This window comes from Coptis chinensis, chromosome 7 (assembly GCF_015680905.1).
Source record: "Coptis chinensis isolate HL-2020 chromosome 7, ASM1568090v1, whole genome shotgun sequence".
In the NCBI taxonomy this organism is placed as follows: Eukaryota; Viridiplantae; Streptophyta; class Magnoliopsida; order Ranunculales; family Ranunculaceae; genus Coptis; species Coptis chinensis.
Genome location: NC_141462.1, coordinates 22,456,018 through 22,476,607, shown reverse-complemented (window position 1 = coordinate 22,476,607; position 20,590 = coordinate 22,456,018).

Here is a 20,590-nt window from a genome sequence, read left to right as displayed (position 1 = left end):
ATACCCCCACATTTCCAACTTCCTTAGTCAACAATTAGCTGACCAAGTCAAACCGTTAAAAAAAAACTCAAAAATAAAAAAAAATAAAAATCGACCTAATTAAATAGTAGAGATTACCAAAGTACCCCTCCACTAAACTGACCATTCAACTTCAAGATTTTTAAATCAAACACACAAGAACATGTATTTAATAATTTCACTTTAAATCAGTTGCAATTGTTTTAAATTAATAATTTCACTGTAAATAATTTGGCAATTGTTTTTAAATTTTGGTAGCATGGTTTGAGAGGAGAAATATTAAAAAAAAAATGAGAGAAACAAAAAAAAGAGAGGAGGACGACTGTGACAATAGCGGCATAGATGGATCTAGGGGTACTTTGATAACCTCCACTATTTAATTAGGTCGATTTTTATTTATTTTTTATTTTTGAGTTTTTTTTTGTTTGACTTGATCAACTAACTGTTGACTAACGGAAGTTGGAAATGTGGGGGTATCGCAAAAACGATCTTTAAATGTGGTGATATCGCTAATTCCCTCTTATGTTTTTTGCTTGGTAAGTTTATCTATTGTATATAAGAAAAAGGAAAGTTGCAAAAGCGTCTCACCAGCCACATGTTGATCGACAACAACTCATATCAAGTTCATGTTACAAATCTAAAATACGGGCCATTAGGATTCTCCCATTTATACAATCATGGGAGATTTCCTACATACACACTCACTTCATCCTTATCTAGGCTAGATCTTCTTTTTGCAACAATATCAACTGCAAAATTAGCTTCTCTCCATGTATGAGAAAACATACATATTTGCAATTTGCTTTTACACCACCCCCGTTGTTTACTGAGTTGCCATGGTATCTTGCCCGTGCTAAAAGCTTATACCGTAGCTGATGAGTCAGATTCTAACTATAAGTTCAGCCAACCTTTCTCAATTGCTATTTCTGCGTTCTCAAGAATTGCATAACACTTAGCAATATAGTTCGTCTCCACCCCCAATCCCTTACACTCACGAGTAGAAACTCCAATCCCCATTATGATCTCTATAAGTAGCACCCCACTTTGCTGGTCCAAGATTTCCTATGGAGGACCCATCAACATTAACTTTGACTTGATCTACTTCAGGCAGTAACCACTTGCATTCCTTGATTTGTGGAGCTTTCCTTAGTTTCAGTTCAGCACCCAAGCCAATCTCACAAAGTGGTCATGTGCAATACCATACATCGTGCACACACTTTGAAGTGTGTATTGCACAGTTAACTTGTTGCTTCACATACTTAATTTGTACAAAAGGTAAAGTTTTACCTTCGTCTTCAAAGTGTACCTTATTTTTGTGAAACCAAAGAGCCACCATGCCATCCACTACTACTGCTTCCCACATATGCCTCACTAGCACACTACTACCCTGAGCCATCCTTCGAGCTTGTGTCAGACTAGAGAAGTTGTTTCTCAATTGGAATTTACTTGTTATCCATTCCCACAATTGCCTCGCAAATGGGCAATGCCATGCACAACAAGTGATTAAGATTTTCACCATCCATTTTACAAATCTCACATCTTGGTACCAGCTGCACCCCTCTTCTCTGAAGTTTTTTCTAAGTTGCTGCACAATTTCTCCCCAGTTTCCATGCATTCGCAACCGTACTTGGGTGTATGTATGTGAGCACGTACTCCATAACACCTTATGCCAGTTGACCTTATTCTCTTTACTTCTAATATCTGCATATGCTGATGCAGTTGATTGGTAAACTGAAGCATGGTAAAACTGAACTTGAGACGATTGGATTAGACCAACTAACAAGTATAGTACATGGAGGAACAAAATTGATCGAATCTAATATACACATTTTATATCATTAAGTGATACAAATTAGGGAATGAAAGCCAAGAGCTCACATAAGCGAAATGAACACAACACAACGAACACAACCAAACCACGTGAAGATGATAAGAAGCACCATTAGTGGAGACAAAAAATCAAGCTTTACCAAAGAAACTGGAGAAATGAAAAAGTAACAAAACTAAGAATTGAAGTTTTTTTTTTTTTTTTAATTAAGTTGGGGTTAAGGCAAACCCCAACCTGTTATATTGCAAATAGTTAAACCTTACAAATCCTCCTAAGAGTAGATCATTAAAAGGAGGAATACAAAGACACAACAATAATGATAGGCTTCAAGCCTAACATACTTAAGATAACACGTACATTGACCATGCTACATTCGAACCTAAGAAAGTAGAGATAGTAATCCTACTTCCTAACTAGTCATGATGTCCTTAACAATCTTAGGATGATCCTTCCTAAGATGAGTCTACGCTTTCTCATAGTTACAAAAGAATCCTTCGCAAGCACAACACACATAAGTGAGTCCCAAAGTATCATCCCAATACTCTTTAGTGTAGTCCTCAACTTGTCTTATCTTTTTGTTTTTTGTTAGCGATTTTACCTTCATCATCATTGCAAGTGTAGACTCTATTTCTCCCAAAGAACGCTCTTGAATCTTTTTGCTTCTTTTTGGCTTCACAGTAGTCCATTGATTTTGACCCTCAGAAGGCACTTCATACCTTGATGAGCTCTTAGGCAACACAAGTGCTACTTTATTGCTAAAGAACCCAGTTTCATTCTTTGAGAGATCATCATCTTCGTCCTCATATCCAATAACTAACCCTTCATACATATTTCGTTCTCTACTAGTCGGTAGTTGGTTAACCGGTAAAACTCTATGTTGATGACTCTCATCTGCACTTGCCACTCCTCTATTACTTCCTTGTCTAGGGCTTGCAGTTTGAGGGTTTACCTATAATCTCAAAATTAGTTGGTCCTAATTTGCTATATGATGATCTTATTGTCCCATATTATTTGGACGTACAACTTGCTATATGAAGATCTTATTGACCCATTACCCGGTTCATATGATCGAAAATTTAAGGTTCAAAATAAAGTTAAACAACTTCATTCTTGAAAAATGTCACTCAAAGTCTGATCAGCATAATAGTTTAGACTTTTAGACTTCCATTTGGTGCATAGAATCGCTCAAATTTAACTGGAAAAAGGTGTATTGTCAAGAATTCAGAAATCACCTCTAGCTTTCCTAAACTTCCAAAGTACTACTAGAATTTAAATTTTGTGAAGAAAATACCAACCTCAGAATCAGTGAGTTCCTAGAATACTCTATTTTGTATTCATTTAGTTGATTGTGAAATAACTTGAAATTAAAAGTGAACTACTAGAACAATCTATATTGTACTCATTGATAACTTACAATATGAACCAAGGTGAACCTACGAAGGAGAAAGCTAAGGCTTCTCTTAGAATCCAAAGAAAACATAGAATAGTTTAGATGTGGCTTATATAGCCTTACAGGTGAAATTCCTAGACTACCCTTAGATGGTATTAGGCAAACATGCTACATACGCTAATACCCCCCCTCAAACTCATGGTGTAGCACCAATAAGCATCGAGAGTTTGCCAACTAGAAAACGAAAGCGTGAAATGGTGTGGGACTTCGTAAAAAAGTCTGCAAGCTACAAGGAAGATGCGAGGAAAGGCAAGGTAAGCATGCCACTTTGGAGGTGATGGCGCATGATATAGCAGTCTATCTCAATGTGTGTAGTCCACTCATGAAAGACAGAGTTATGAGCAATTTGAATGGCACTTTTATTGCCACAATACATAGGAGTGGGAGCCATAGGAGGTACACCCATATCTTCAAGTAACCAACGTATCCAGACTATCGCAGTGGTTATAGAAGCCATAACACGATATTCAGCTTGTGTCGAAGACCTAGATACAACATCTTGCTTTTTACTCTTCCACAAGATAAGAGAGTCGCCCAAAAAGACTCATAAACCAATGGTGGACTTCCGATTAGTGAGATCACCCGCCCAATCAGCATCAGAGTAGGCACGAAGCTCCAAAGATGAGGTGGAAGGATACAAAAGACTTTGATGGAGAGTGCCTCGAAGGTATCAAAGGATGCACATAACTGCTACCCAATGTACAATGGTGGGGGAGGCCACAAACTGACTAACAATATGAACAACATATGCAATGTCGAGGCGGGTGATGGTAAGGTAGACTAAGCAACCGACAATAGTGCAATACAAGGTCGGGTTTGGCAAGGAATTGCCATCTGAAGGAGTGTACCGAGCATTAAGCTCAAGAGGAGTGTCAATAGTCTGAGTATCCATAAGGCGAGCTCTTTTAAGAATGTCAGCAATATACTTAGACTGTGAGAGGAGATAGCCTTTAGGAGAAGAGGCTACCTCTATTCCAAGAAAATAGCGCAACAGGCCCAAATCGTTCATCTCAAATCGATGAGCGAGTTGCGACTTCAATTTTGCAATCCCAGGTAAATCATCACCGGTGATGATCATGTCATCAACATATAGAAGCAAAATTAGGATACGACCAGCAGGTGTGGAGCGGACAAACAATGTCGAGTCATGATCACTGGAGGTAAACCCAAGAGATCCAACCACGCTAGAGAATTTCTCAAACCAAGCCCGAGGAGCTTGTTTGAGACCATATAATGCCTTCTTGAGCCTGCAAACCTAGCTCACCAGGGTTATGGGAAACACCGGGAGGGGGTGCCATGTAAACTACTTCTTTGAATTCCTCATTCAAAAATGCATTCTTGACATCCATCTGAGAGAGATACCACTGATGAACTGAAACAACTGTAGTCATCTTAGCAACGGGAGCAAAAGTCTCATCGTAATCCATACCATATTGCCGAGCAAACCCTTTTGCAACCAATCGAGCCTTGTATCTCTCGATGGAACCATCAAACTTAGTATTGATTTTGTAAACCCAACGACAACCAACTGTGCTTTTACCAGGAGGAAGTAGTACCAATTCCCAAGTACCGGTGTGCTGCAATGCCGAGAGTTCTTCAGCCATGGCTTGCTGCCAAAGAGGGTCAAGACTTGCTTCCTTATAGGAAGTGGGCTCGGAATGACTATGGATAGATGCTAAGAAATAAGTAAATGAATCAGAGTAACAAGAATAAATAAAATCAGGTAGTTGTGTAGACTTACGAGGACGCTTTGAATTGCGAAGAGCAGGAGGGGGTAAGGCATCAATATCCACTAGAGGTGGAACCTCAACAACATCAACTAGAGGCAAATCATTAGGAATATGCAAAGGAGAATGACTCACATGGGGGGAAGATGACACAACAAATGACAAACTATTAACATTATCCTCCGGAAAAGGGTCGATACGAATGAGGTCCGACTTAGTCATACTGTGAGAGCTAGCAGGAATGGAGAAAAAGAGAATGTGCTCAATGAAGAAAACATGACGCTAAACATACAATTTTTGTGCAACGAGATCAAAACAACGATAGCCTTTTTGGCCCTCACCATACCCAAGAAACACACAAATAGTAGAGCGTGCAGATAATTTACTACGCTTAGCATGAGGCCACAGCACAAAACAAGTGCAACCAAAAACTCTTAAGGTAGAGTACTCTGGCGCATGTCCGTACAACTTCTAAAAAGGAGAAATTCTAGAATTTTGAGTTGTAGGGATCCTATTAATAGAGTGAACAACAGTGAGAACTGCTTCTCCCCAAAAAACACTAGGGACATAAGCAGATAAGAGAAGAGAACGAGCAGTCTCAACGATATGCCGATGTTTCCTTTCAGCAACACCATTTTGTTGAGGAGTGTTAGTACAAGAGGACTAGTGAATAGTTCCATCCGAAGCAAGTAAAGTAGAAAAGTCATCATATATATATTCACCATCCAAATCAGCTCTAAAACATTTAATTATAGTTGAATGTTGTGTTTTAACTAATGCACGAAATGCTATGAAAATAGAAAGAAAATCGGAACGACGCTTCATAAGATAAACCCAAAAATAATGAGTATAATCATCAATAAAGGAAACATAATATCTAGACCCCCCTTGGTGGCTATAGGAGCAGGTCCCCAAACATCAGAATGTACCAAATCAAAAGGCGCACGAGAAACAGAAGTACTACTATTAAAAGGTAATGTAGAAAATTTAGCAAGTTTACAACTACTGCAATCGGAAATGTCATGAGCATGCAAATTACCTAATGCTCCAGTGGAAGCCAAAAATCTCAAATAAGGAAAAGAAACATGCCCAAGTCGAGTATGCCAGATATAAAAGTTAGAAGATTTGGGACCTATGCGAAAGGAAGATAAATCAACACTAGGAGCTACCACATTTGGGACTCGTAGCTCATCCAAAACATATAATCCCTCCTCTCTTCGGCTTGTCCCAATCAGCTTATACGAGTGAGGATCCTGCACAATACAAGAAGTGGGATAGAAATGAACATAGTACCCAGAGTCACACAATTGACCAACATAAATTCAATTCAATTTAAGTTGCGAAATACAATAAACATCAAAAATAGACAAGTGAGGTGACACAATTGAACCAACACCTGCTAATGGAATAGGAGTACCATTAGCAGTTACAACAGGAATAGAGGATGTAGATGGGCGTAAAGATTCAAATGAATGGCTATCATATGACATGTGATGTGAGGCACCCGAGTCAAAAATCCAACTGGACGGAGATATGAAATCAACTAAATAACTCCTAAATAAGTAGTAAACAATGTAAACTACTAGCCAAATTAACAAACCAATCAACCAAATAAGAGAGACAAAGATTTACGTGGTTTGGCTTGTGCCTAATCCACAATAAAAAAGAATCTCCAATTGAAATATAATCAAATAGTGTTACACACTCACCTTGGTTCAATAGAACCCTCAAATTCCCTTTTTCTTTATAGTTTCACAAATCTCTCATACAACAAACGACCAATTGTGTAGACAACTACCAATGAGTTTGGGCATGAACAAAGCTTTCAAGAGAGTCACCAAATCCCAAACCCTAGCAACCAATTTTGTCTCTCTCCCTTTCTTCTAAACTTGAACTTTGTTTGAAAGTGTAGTTGAAATTTCAGTGGATTCATTTCGGCAAATGGTTGCCAAAATAGCAAGGCCTATTCGGCTATCCCAACAATTCTCCACCTTGGCGAGAATTTCTCAAATTCGAGCCAACCAATCCGCTACACCAAACCAAACGACCAAAGTGCTACACCCAACCAACATCAAAGAGAGACCCAACCAATCCAACCATCAATGTCCCTAAGGACCCAACAAAAGCTGCACCACAAAGTAGTTGTCTACGTACCAGATCAGGGATCAAGCCTTCGTAGTTCTTCCATACCCCCAAAAAAGGGGTCAATCAACAACAATAACCATATCAAAGCCCGGAAGGGCGTGAGTCCTTCAAGGGATCACCAATAAACTTCAACACAAATGGATCAAAAGTACTAAATATCATCTCCACTGAGTATACTGAAGATGTTCCAATACCATCTCCTAGAGTAGGAGATGTTCCAACACCCCGAAACCTCATATGGCTTTCAACAACAAATGGCTTCATAACTTCACCATGCTCATGGGCTTGAGCATCTACAACTTCAACCGTGGCTTCATTTCCATTATCAGTTGTGTACCCATCTACATCACAAGAAGCGGCATCAATCTCCACCTTTTGAGATATCTCTCCAACATCTGAACATACTTCCAAATCAAATTGCCTAAAAGAAACAAATTTTTGTTTCTTCCTAAGACCACATTCTTCCTTCATGGTATAGTTTCCAACAGCCATACAAGTAAAATGATTTCCACCTGTACCAATCAAACTTCGATTAAGAAAATACAAATTTTTTCGCCTTATCACTTTCATCACCACACGTGCACCTACAACAACCTTTAGAGCCCCATTTTCAAACACAACTTTCATATCATCCGACTCTAAAGAACCCAAAGAGATGAGGTTAGATTGCAAATACGGTACATAAAGCACTCTGACCAATTCTCTAACTACTCCATCAAACATTTTCACCCGGATAGTTCCCTTTCCACGTATTCTGCAGATATGACTATTACCTAACAGAACATCTCCACCATCTAGCTCTTTAAAGCTAGTAAACAAATCCTTATTGGAACACATATGCTGAGAACATCCAGAATCAAGAATCCACTCACTCGTGGAGCAACTAACCATCGAAGCAGTAAAAGAAAAATCTGAATCGTCATCACTACCTACATCTTGTGCAACATTCACACTTTCAGTATTCGAAGTATCTTGGTCCTTCGATTTCAACTTGGGACATTCAAACTTCCATTGTCCTTTCTTGAGGCAAATGGCACATTGGTCTTCATCTAATTGATCACGTCTCACTCTTGATTTAGAGCGAGATCCACTACCTCTACCATTATTCCTTTCATAGTTTCTTCAGGCATAGATGACTCCCTATGGACTGTGAGGACCTTCTTCCTATACTCATGATTCACCAATGCTGTAGCCACCACTTTATAATCCAAGCTTTCCTTTCCCGCCATCAAATTAGATCCGAGATACTCAAGATCATCCAGAAGGGAATTCAAAAGGCATACCGCCTTGTAGTGCTCAGCCACTTTTGCAACAAGCTTATTGAACTCATCCAGCTGCTCAGACAAGGCAACACCTAGCCTCATATTCATCCGAAAAAGCTTCCTCGTCAATAACACTTTATTATGAATGTTCTTCGTCATATACTTGTCTTCAAGATTCTTCCAGAGTTCCTTAGTGAAGGTTTCCTTCATAACAAAGTATTTTTGCTTCTTTGCCAAACAAAGTCGAATAGACCCACAAGCTTGTTTATTCAACCTTTTCCACTCTGCTTCTAACATTGCCTTTGGTTTTTCTTCTAAGGCTTCATCCAAATTTTCTTTTGCCAGAACATCTAGAACCTCACACTGCCACATGCCGAAATTGTTCTTGCCATTGAACTTTTTGACATCAAATTTTCCCACACTAACCGTCTTCATTTTCGAATTAAAAGAAGTTCCAACGTCATTAGGAGTCTCATCATCACTAGGATTTTTCATCCTCATAATTTTCATACACCATAAATACCAACAACAAAAGAAACACCTTCTTGGGAATTTCTTCAAACACTACTAATGCGGAAACAACCAATGAAACCAAAAATATGATTTCAAACAAACTTCCACCACAATTAACCACCAACTAAGCCAAGGTAGAACCTTTAGCTATGATACCAATTTATTGTGCCCCAAAAGCTATAGAGCACACCAATCCAATGCAATGGAAGCGAGCAACCAATATCAAACGCGGTAGAAACAACAACCCACAACTAAGTACAATGTATACAATCAACTGAGTAACTCCTAAATAAGTAGTAAACAACGTAAACTACTAACCAAATTAACAAACCAATCAACCAAATAAGAGAGACAAAGATTTATGTGGTTTGGCTTGCGCCTAATCCACAACCAAAGAGAAGTTCCAATTGAAATAGAATCAAATAGTGTTACACACTCACCTTGGTTTAATAGAGCCCCCAAATTCCCCTTTCTTTATGGCCTCACAAATCTCTCATACAACAAACAACCAATTGTGTAGACAACTACCAATAAGTTTGGGCATGAACAAAGCTCTCAAGAGAGTCACCAAATCCCAAACCCTAGCAACCAATTTTGTCTCTCTCCCTCTCTTCTAAACCCTAACTTTGTTTTAAAGTGTAGTTGAAATTTCGGTGGGTTCATTTTGGCAAATGGTTGCCAAAATATCAAGGCCCATTCAGCCCATCCCAACAGGATTCATACCCAAAAGATATAACATATATAGTCATACATCAGACTTACATTAGAGACATGATAGGTAAATGAGTTTTATTGAAAATAAAGTGGGGGTAATGTCGCCAGAAAGGTGGATATGTATCGAGCATATGATGGATTTAGCTCGGACTTTGTATCTCAAGTATTATTGAGAAGAATTTGAGAAGATTATGATTTTGTGAAACCTTCATGGACTGGGTGCATCAGTGCATGTTATCGTCAAGACAACTAAACTTTCAATCCCTGTAAATGGTGGACCATGTGGATTCATTTTTGCACATCAAGGTTTTAGACAAGGTGATTACTTGTCCCCTCTACTTTTCACTTACCAGAAGATGTACTTAGTAGAGGGATCTCTCTCCTTAGAGTTGTTAATATCTAATGGTTTTCATAGGATACCCTCGGCCAACTCATCTGCTTTTTGTAGATGATATTCTAATACTCTGATGTTCAGATAATAAGGAGGCTGAGAGCTATAATTGATCGAACTACTAAAAAGGTACCTGCTAGCGGTATGTCAATTTATCAATAAAAACAAGAGCAAGGTCTTCATGAGTGCAATCAATTTGAACTCCGTTAAGGCTGAAGTTGGTTCCTCAGAGGGTCTACTTGTGAAAAGTGTCTAGGTGTGTCACTGCTCAAAGGTAGAGTGTCTAGAGCAAAGACACCAAAATGTCTAGGGAAACTAGTGTCCTTTCAGGGAAGGTGTTTCATGATCAAGTACGTGCTAGCAAGTATACGTCTGTTAAAAACTTTGTTCATGTACCATCCCTTCTTTCATACAACAACAAATGAAAATGAAAATGGACAAGGAACCACAGTTTCTCAGAAAAAGAGTATATACTTAATAGAGACTTAAAACTATACAAAACATACACAGTACATTACCAAGAATGTTTCATGTCCATATTTGGCAGGCTTGTTCCTAGGAGATATCGACATATTATCAACAATACGACTGCGGCATTTGACAAAAACCTAGTAACAAGTGATTGAAACAACTGGACTATATGTCTACGGTTGTAATATGAACAAAATCAACACAAATCTCTCTTTGTCCTAGAATTCTTCAATGGATCTGTGATCTGTGAATGAATCACCTATGACCTATGAGTAACCTTGCCTGCATAGTTTAACCAACACAACAGTTCACAAACATTCAGTGTCACGCACGGCGATTATTTTTCACACAATAGAGAATATAGGAATTAGATTTCTGCTTGATCCAAAAATACATATTCATAGAGAACATGGAGATAAAAGGATTTTTTTACCTTTTGGTTAAAGAAAATCCCCATACGGCACAACATAGGGACGCATGCCAGTAGAAACAATCTCAGAACCACTCATAAAACCTCTTAGGATATCAGGCAAGTAAAGCCATGTTTCTTCTGAGGTGTTGTTGTAAACGACATACAACACATGAAAGTTCTATGATCAATGATAAAATCATGGTCCCAGATAACAAGTTCTCTACTCCTAATGATATAGGCAAGCTCAAAAGATGGTGCCATGTCACCACATAAGTGGATGACACGTGAAGTAGACATAATATTTCGACGATCTCTGTGATATGAGGGTATATTTTCATTATATGGGAATTGTATGCCAACATGGCTAGAAGAGAGGACTTGAAATGAGGTGATGGTTAAGATCAAGAATTAATGACATGATGACAGCTGCAAAGGTAAGGATGGACATAGTTCTGGTCATAGATGGATATAAGGGGGGTGCGTGTGTAGGCGGTCACACCCTCTAAGATTAGCAAAACTCCACTACCACATAACTAATTGCCTAGAAAAATCTTCAAACTATACGGACTCGCACCCCCCAATTTTTTAGCAAACTTCCACTACTACACCCCAAAATTTTCACAATTATAGTAAGAATATAATTCAACAAAAAATAGTATGAAAAAAAAAACTAATAAAAAATATTCCAATAAACCAACGTTTTTTTTTACTTCTCTTTTTGCCCTTACAAAATTATCATTTATCATTTATTTTGAGTCCAAAACCATTAAAGAGAGACAAATGTGTATTTGAATGTTTGATAGGCTAATGAGACTAAAACGAATAACCAAAAGCCCAAAGCCTAACCGGTCAGTTTGTATAATTCTAATCACCCATAACAAACCCGTAAGCTCTCTCTTTTTTCTTTCACTCTCAATTCTTAAACAAGCGTTAGACTTCAACCCAAACAAAAAACAAAAAACAAATTTAGAAAAGGACTTGCGGCGCAACTTGTTGCACGTTTGTCCTAATTATATGTAAAACTCGTTATCATTATCAATAAAATTTCTACTTAAAAATAAAAATAAAATAAATAATAATAAAATTTTACTTTCAATGTTAATCTTTTATAGTTTTCTCCACATGATAGTAAAGTTATATAAAATTATATATAACATTATAGGAAGTTAACAATTTGCTGAATTGTTTTAGACTTGTGAACTAGATTATGTAGATAATATAGACATAGTAGTATCAATTAATGGCTTAAGTGTTTAACTTCGTTAGTCCATATTAAATTCTTAGTAGTCAACGCACTCTAGTTTTGTGAATTAAAATAAATACATAATTTTATTGCTCTTTATTGTTTGACAAAAAAAAAATGCATACTTTTTTTTTAGTGGGGTGTGCACATAATCTCGCACCCCCTGGCTTAGAATCCTGGCTCCGTCCCTCGTTATGGTTTTCTTTTTGCAAACTAGGGTCGTAATTCCAACATGGAGTGACCATCCCCCTAAACAAACAAGCAAACATTCCAATAGGAAATGACCTAATTCTACCTGCAAACTTCATTTATAATTAATAAATAATTTAGCAAAATTCATCTTAAATAAATAAGACACACAATAGAGAAGGCAAATATATATATTCTTATGAATTACACGAACTGAACTTAAGAAAATGGCAATAGAACTACTAAATTTGAACACAACATCAAAACATGCTATGTTTATGCAATAATATACAGACTAAGGGATAGAAGAATTAAAATTGTAATAGGACTCCCCTTTACTAGATAATTTCCCAATATATAGTAAGGGTTAGCTAGGGATACCCCTTCCATTATTAGTTGTAATTATTATTACTCCTCCATTTTCAAAAATATTAGTGATACCCCCCAGTTGCAAGATCCAACGGCTACGATATGGTTTTTTTTTTCACATGAAAAAACATTACCGGGGGGGGAGGGGATCCCTAACTAACCCATACAGTAATAACTAACAAGGTCAGCATTTTTCCAAAAAGCAAACAGAGACTTCACAATGGCTTTTGCATAGGAATGGACAAGACCAAGGATGGAGTGGAAGATTGTCCCTATTATAATAAGTACAGACATTTGAGCCGATCAGGAGCAAAAATTATGATACTGCTGTTTACTCTAGCAACTATGGAGTGGGAACTAATAAGACTACTATTAATATACAAGTGTTACTTAGTAATCCCCCTTCTTTAGTTCAACGATGAGTTGTATTTTAATTGTTAAAGTATGATGACGTTAGAAGAATTCTACTAGGGGATATTATTTCTCCATGATTACGAGCAAGGCATAATACAACAAGATTTCCTACAGTGTCAAATCTGATAACTCATGTAGATGTGTGGATTTTTACCTACAACCTGATGTTGAGGTTGATGGGGAATGGTTACACTTTTGTTTGGGATAAGAGTTGCCTACGTATCAAGTTTATTGGGTGAACTTGAATCAAGCCTTACGTAGTTCATCTCTCTCTACTTATAGATGTTTGGTCTGACTTTCCTTATTTACTTCAGTTGTCAAGTGTAGATCCATATATTGTGCTCTCTTAATGATTCATCATTACTTCTGCTATTACAAAATAAATGTCTCCTTCATTGGTGTGTTGACTGAGCTTGAGGATCACGGTAGATCATTTGTTTCTATGTATGCTGTAGTGATTGGTTTGAGAAAGACCAAGAAGTGTGGGTCTCAAAAAGCAAATGGTGACCAAACAAAAGCTGATATAACAGAGTCTATATATGTCACGTTAAGTTGATCTATCCTTTTTGATCTATACCATTGATCTAATCTTATAGCCTTCTACACCCTAACACCGTCTAGGTCCCAAACCTTTTTACTGTCCCCTTTTAACAGAAAACTCAATCACCATGAACACAACCTGAAACTTCATCACCTCAAGATCACCACAACCCCAATCATAATCAAACCGTAATCCCCTTTCTTTCTATTGATCAATAAACCTTTTCCAATTAATCCTCTTATTCTTTTTGTACAATATGGCATCACTTAAAGGAGGAAGGATGAAAAACCAGGGTAAATCTGATATAGAAAAAATGCAAGATGAAATGATAGAAAAACTTAGATTACCTAGCTCACCCAAGATTATTAAGATGTCAAAACTAAATAGCTCTATAGAAAAGCTTTGGGAACTGGCACTGTTGGGAAAGTATTATGGAAACAGATGGCTTAGTCTAAGAGCTATTGGTCTAGAGCTACAGAGGAACTGGAGAATTGAAGCTGAGAGGTCCTTTACCATTTGTAGCGTTGCTACAGGTTATTTTAAAATCCAGTTTTATGAATATGGATGATCTGCTCTATGTTCTTAATAATGGTCCCTTGGACGTAAAGAATTACATCTTCTCAGTTAGTAGATGGATCCCCATTGCAAAACTAGAGGATATAAAGTTTCACCTCGTTCCGTTCTGGGTGCAAGTTATGGGTTTACCAGTGGAATGCTTTAACAAGGAAGACATTCTGGCGGCCGGGTTAGCAGTTGGAGATTCTATGGAAGCAGATATTATTGGTGTTACGGCTATGAAAACCCCTACAGCAAGGGTGAAAGTAATAATGAACATTAAAGAACAACTAGTAAAGGAAGGGAAGGTGGATTTCGAAGATGGCAACACCTTGCCGATTCAGTTTAAATACGAGAAACTCCCATCATTTTGTTTTTTCTATGGAGTTATCGGTCATGAGATGTTCAGCTGCAAAACTAAAAAGCGTTATATCTCCAGATTTGGATATGATAACCCAAAAAAAAAAAAAAAAGTTGATATCAATTTCACCCTAGCTCTTAAAGCACCTATTGCTGTTCTAGGGCAAGATAGAGAAACGGAAGTCATAAAGGTTTCATGTTATGAGGCAGTGAAACTGACAAATGAAGAACTGGTATCAATGAATACTGGAGATCTAAAAATAGCTCGAATGGAGGAGAAGAGTATGACAGTGCATGATAGCAAAGGAAAAGGCAAGAGAGTGGAAGAAGAAGCGCATGATAGTAGATCCAATAAAACTGAGACAGGTGGCAGCACAAATATGGAAATAGAATTTCGGGGGAATATCTATCTGGATCGACTGGTCAAAGAGGTGAAACAATCAGAGGCAAGTGTCTATCATATCTCCAGGAATTGGGAAAGGATGATGAAGATTCAATCCCCAGATCAAGTAGTGGCATCACCCTTGATGAGTATCTCAAGGATAGTCCATAATCATCTACGAACTCACGTGAATCTGTTGAGTTCTCTAATGTGCACGTGCCCCAGAGGTTGCCTACTCTATCTTTAGTAATAGCATGTTCTCATTCCCTCTTCTGCACAACACGTGGGCTGAATCCAACGGTAGAACAAACCAAGGGATCCTTAACAGACCATCAAACTCAAACACCACCAAAACCAAGATATCTCAAGAAACCTAGTTTAGCCGATAGAGAATATAGATTTGTTGGTTCGGTAAAAACTCTCCGAGGCCATATTCTATTAAGAAGGTTTCAAAGCAATCGTTCCCATATGAATACTTAGAAGATTGATAGTGAACGAAGAAAAGCTCAAGCTATGGCAAAAAGTGAAGGATTTCAAGCAGATAGAGAACAGAGAAGAAACAAAAGTGCTATAGAACAATCAGTAAGGAGAGCACGAGTAGTGAAAGCTCATCGGGCAAGGGTGGGAAGAGCACAGATGATCCCAAAAGAAGCTGAAGCAGTGAATTTAGAAGCAGAGCTGCAGATGGTACTTTACAATGAAGACACAGTGAATGGACAACAAGTTGAGCATGACACTAGAAATGAAGCAGAGAACTCTGAGATTATTATAGCTCGACCTCTTACACAAATTGAGCCAAGTGTGCGATTTCTAGAAGGTAGTCCAATTTCTAGAAACAGGGAACAACAAGGTTTCAGTGGGGCTACAGTTACAGCACTAGAGGTTTTTTATTCAAGAGCAAGAAGTAATACAATGTATGAGATTGCATCAAGGGAAGGAAGCTTGGCAAGTTATGGGAAACTTTCATATGATTTACAGGAGAAAAGTGGGTTTATGGTGGTTGTCCCTCAACAGTCACCCACCGATAATTAATGATAGCCTGGAATTGCCGGGGAATGGGCTCCTCCTCGGTTGTTCAAACACTAAAGGGTCTCATCTGTGCACACAATCCGGATGTTTTGTTCTTGGTGGAAACAAAGGCATGCAGTAGGAAAATTAAACAACTCCAACGCTCTCTCAAGTATCCTAACTCGTTTGTGGTAGAAGCAAATGGCAGAAGTGGAGGTATGGCACTTCTATATAAGGACAACATTGATCTGGAGATTCTGGGCTCCAATGACTATGTTATTTCAGGTAAATTTTCAAATTATCTAGCTAATGAAGACTGATTTATCTCCTTAGTCTGTGGTCATCCTCTTGCACATAAACGTAGAACTGTCTGGAATCATATTAGAACTGTTTCAGCTTATTGTAATGGTCCATGGCTTATCTGGGGGGATTTCAATGCTATTTTAAGCTTTGATGAAAAGTTAAGAGGAGCTTCAGTCAACATTAGAGCTCTAAAGGAATTCCAGGACTTATCTTTTGACTTAAACCTTATTGATCTTGGCTTCTCGGGACCTAAATACACTTGGTGTAACAATCGTAAAGGGGAAGCCAACATTAAAGAGAGATTGGATAGGGCTCTAGCTAATGTACAATGGTTTAATCTCTTCCCTAATGCATCCCTTAATCACCTCCCAAATGCTGCTTCTGACCATCTTGTTCTTCAGTTACAACTCCTTAAAAAATCCCAAAACAAGAGAAAACCCTTCAGATTCCAAGAAATGTGGTTAAGAGAATCAGATTGTAAAAAAGTGGTTGAAGATGCTTGGAATTTAGATTGCTCTGGTTCCCCCTCTTTCATTCTTAACACCAAACTTCAAAACACCTAAAGAGATTTAGCTACCTGGAACAGAAAATCTTTTGGCAACAACTTCCATAATATCAGAATATGTGAATCAAAACTTGCATCTCTAAATGATCTTCCCCCAACCAGAGCCAACACAATGTCCATTATGAGCTTGAGAGCTACTTTGGAAGAATTACTTTTGAGGGAAGAGAAATATTGGAGACAGAATTCTAGAAATACCATAATCAAATGTGAGGATAAGAATTCGAAGTTTTTTCATACTTATGCATCTTACAGAAGGAGAAAGAACAATATAAATAGGCTTCTCCTCCCTAATGGCTCATAGACTGCTGATGCAAAGGTCATAGAGGAACATATAAATTCTTACTATTCTGATCTCTTTACTTTTATGGATGCTGAGTACAATCATGATGTTTTATCCCTTTTTGAACCATGTATTTCTGATTCTGACAATACATCCCTTATTGCTATCCCATCCCTATCTGAAGTCTTTAAGATTATGAAGAAAATAAGCAGTTTAAAGTCACCTGGTCCAGATGATTTTCAGCCTCTCTTCTATAAAATATTCTGGAGTGTTATAGGGAAAGAAATCATTGAAGTAGTGCAAAAAAATTTCAGAACAGGTCACTTTGGCTCAGCCCTCAATAAAACTTTCATTTCTCTAATCCCAAAAATCTCAAACCCTTCGAAGATCCAACAATATCGACCTATAAGCCTTTGCAATGTAACTTACAAGATCATCTAAAAAATCTTGGCTAACAGGCTCAAAAATTTACTTCCCAAGTTCATCTCACCTCATCAAGGTACATTTGCACCTAATAGAGCAATTGGGGATAATGTCGGAGTAATCCATGAAGTGATGCATAAGCTGAAATCTATGAAAAAGCAGAAGAAGGGCTTGTGTGCATTAAAATTAGACATGGCTAAGGCCTATGACAGAGTGGAGTGGCCTTTCATTGCACAAATCTTCAAAAGTCTAGGCTTCTCTGAGAAATGGACATCCTTAATCATCTTCTGCATTTCCAATATTCAGTACAATATTCTTCTTAATGGCATCCCCTTAAAAACCATCAAACCTACCAGAGGTATAAGGCAAGGTGACCCACTGTTACCATACCTCTTCATTCTCATTCCTGAAGCCCTATCAAGAATGTTTCTTAAGGCTGAAATCTCTAAATCTATTTCCAGTTTCAAAGTGGCTAGAGGTGCACTAGGGATTTCACATATGATGTATGCAGATGACTTAATTGTCTTCTGTAGGGCTACTATAGCAGATGCAAGGAAGATTGATGAGATTCTGAGCTTTTACTGTCAGGCATCAGGCCAACTTATAAATTATGACAAATCCACAATCACTTTCAACCCAAATATTCATTTAACCTAATAGAAACAACTCAGAGACATCCTAGAAGTTAAACCTATGAAATCTAAAGATTTTTATCTTGGCTCCCCTCTTCAGTTTTCTAGAACCAAAACCCAAGATTTCTCATTCTTGATAAAGAATGTTACCAAAGCCAATGAAGGTTGGCAAGCCAGTATCCTATCTCAAGCTGGCAGAACCACTTTAGTGAAATTAGTACTCCAAGTAATCCCTATATATACCATGTCATCCTTTGCAGTTCCTATTGGAGTGTTAGATAAAATGGATGGTATTTTAGAGACTTCTGGTGGAAAGACTCTCCCAATAGTAAGGCTATCCATACATGCAAGTGGAAAAAGATGTGCAGAAAGAAGATTGAAGGTGGTCTAGGCTTAAGATCTTTCAGGCACATGAATCTAGCCATGCTAGCCAAACTGCTTTGGAAGATTATAAGTGAAGAAAAGAGCATATGGACTAAAGTCATGAGGGCAAAATATGGTAGATATCTAAAAGGAAATCTGAAGGAAGCTGCTATCCCACAAGAAGCATCTTTCATGTTTAGAAGAATCATGAAGGCAGGAGAAGGGGTGGATAGAGGAAAAATGTGGAATATTGGGAAGGGAGATGAGGTTGATTTCTGGAAGGATCCTTGGGTGCCTTTTATGGGGAATTGCAAACCTTTGGAACAATGGATTGATAATCCTAATTTGAACATACAGAGAGTGGCTGAGGCCATTATACCAAATGAGGGCTGGAACTTAGAAATTCTGAATACCCTACCTCCACCCATTAAAGAAGCAATTCTAGCAATCCATATCAGACCAAATTGTCCAGACAAACTTGTCTGGAGATATACACAAAAAGGAAACTTCACATCCAAATCTGCTTATCACCTAGCCCATTCATTACAAGAAAAAGGGGGAGAAAACTCAGACTCTTCACTCAGACAAATTTACAAAAAAAATTGGAGACTTCCTGTCCCCCATAGAGTTCAGCTTTTCTTATGGAAAATGATCCATAACATACTTCCCACAGGGGAAGTATTGACTAGAAATCACCTGAATATAAACCCCACGTGTTGTTTTTGTGATAGCACCTCAGAGGAGTTAATTCACACTTTCTTTACATGTGAGTGGACCAGAAGTCTTTGGTTTCAGTCCCAGTTGAATCTCATAACAGATGATCCTAATCTTAACATAGAGATGTGATAAGTGCTCAAAAAGGGCATTTTAACCCTCGATTATATCTCTTGTTTAGCCATCTTAGTAGACTAATAGTGTTTGTAAGTTATGTTTTATGATTCTACAGGTGAAAAATAGAGTTTTGTAGAATATTAGAGAAAAGGGGGTAAAACAGAGCAATTCGGAGCATTAAGGATCATATGGGAAGCCCGTGGACAATCATGGAGAAGGCCAAGAAATTGAAGCTATTAAAGATGTGACTTGGACCTATTTTAAAGCCTATTTGGAAGCCCAAGACCAAAGGATTCGTTGCTTGGACCAAAGCCCGCAAAAGAGGATAGAAGGATAGAGCAAAATAGGGAAAATAGACTTCCGCGTCTGGGACGCAAGGATCGTGCGTCCAAACACAATGCTCGTGTCTGAGGTGCAAGGATCGTGCGTCCAGACGCATGAAACGACACTGTAGCCACTTCCTTCTCAGTTTTGGAGATGAAGTTGGACTCTGAAAGAAGTTAATTTGTATTAGGAAACAAATGGCGGTTTGGAATACTTCTTTGGAATGCTTCTAGAACTCATTGTAACCCCTATAAATAGAGGACCTAAGTGCCTCATGTAATTTGCCAATTCACTTATACTCTTGTCTCCAGAACTTGAGGTAGAGAGATTAATAATAAAATATTCGATTTTAACTAGCCGAGTCTTAATAAGTTAGTCTTTCTAGCCATATGTTCTTCGACTCTTCTTCTTCTCGTTTTTCGTGTTCTTCTTTCTTTATGGAAGGCTAATCTTCTCCTTCAAAGGAGAAGATGAAGCCGGTGCTTAGGGTTCGTTGATTCTTTTGGTTCATAGTATTCTCCAATCAGGTTAGTTCTTTATGTTTGTATAGTTATTAGTTCCATTGCCCAGACCTGGGGATGGAAGTATAGATTAAGGTTTTTATTTATTGCAATCGAATATCATGCTAGTTTAGGGTTTTATTTATTGCAATTGAACATTTGCTAGTGACATGCTTTTATTTATTGCAATTGAATATAATGCTAGAATAGGGTTTTATTTATTGTAATTGAATATTATACTATTATTCTCTACTTTTCTTCTAGTTGTGTAGTATTTTAGAGTAAGGAAAGTATTCCTTGTGTTTGCCTTAGATTGTGATTCATTGAATAGCTGCCCAAGTTCACATAAAAGGAAAGAAGATACTAATAATATGAAC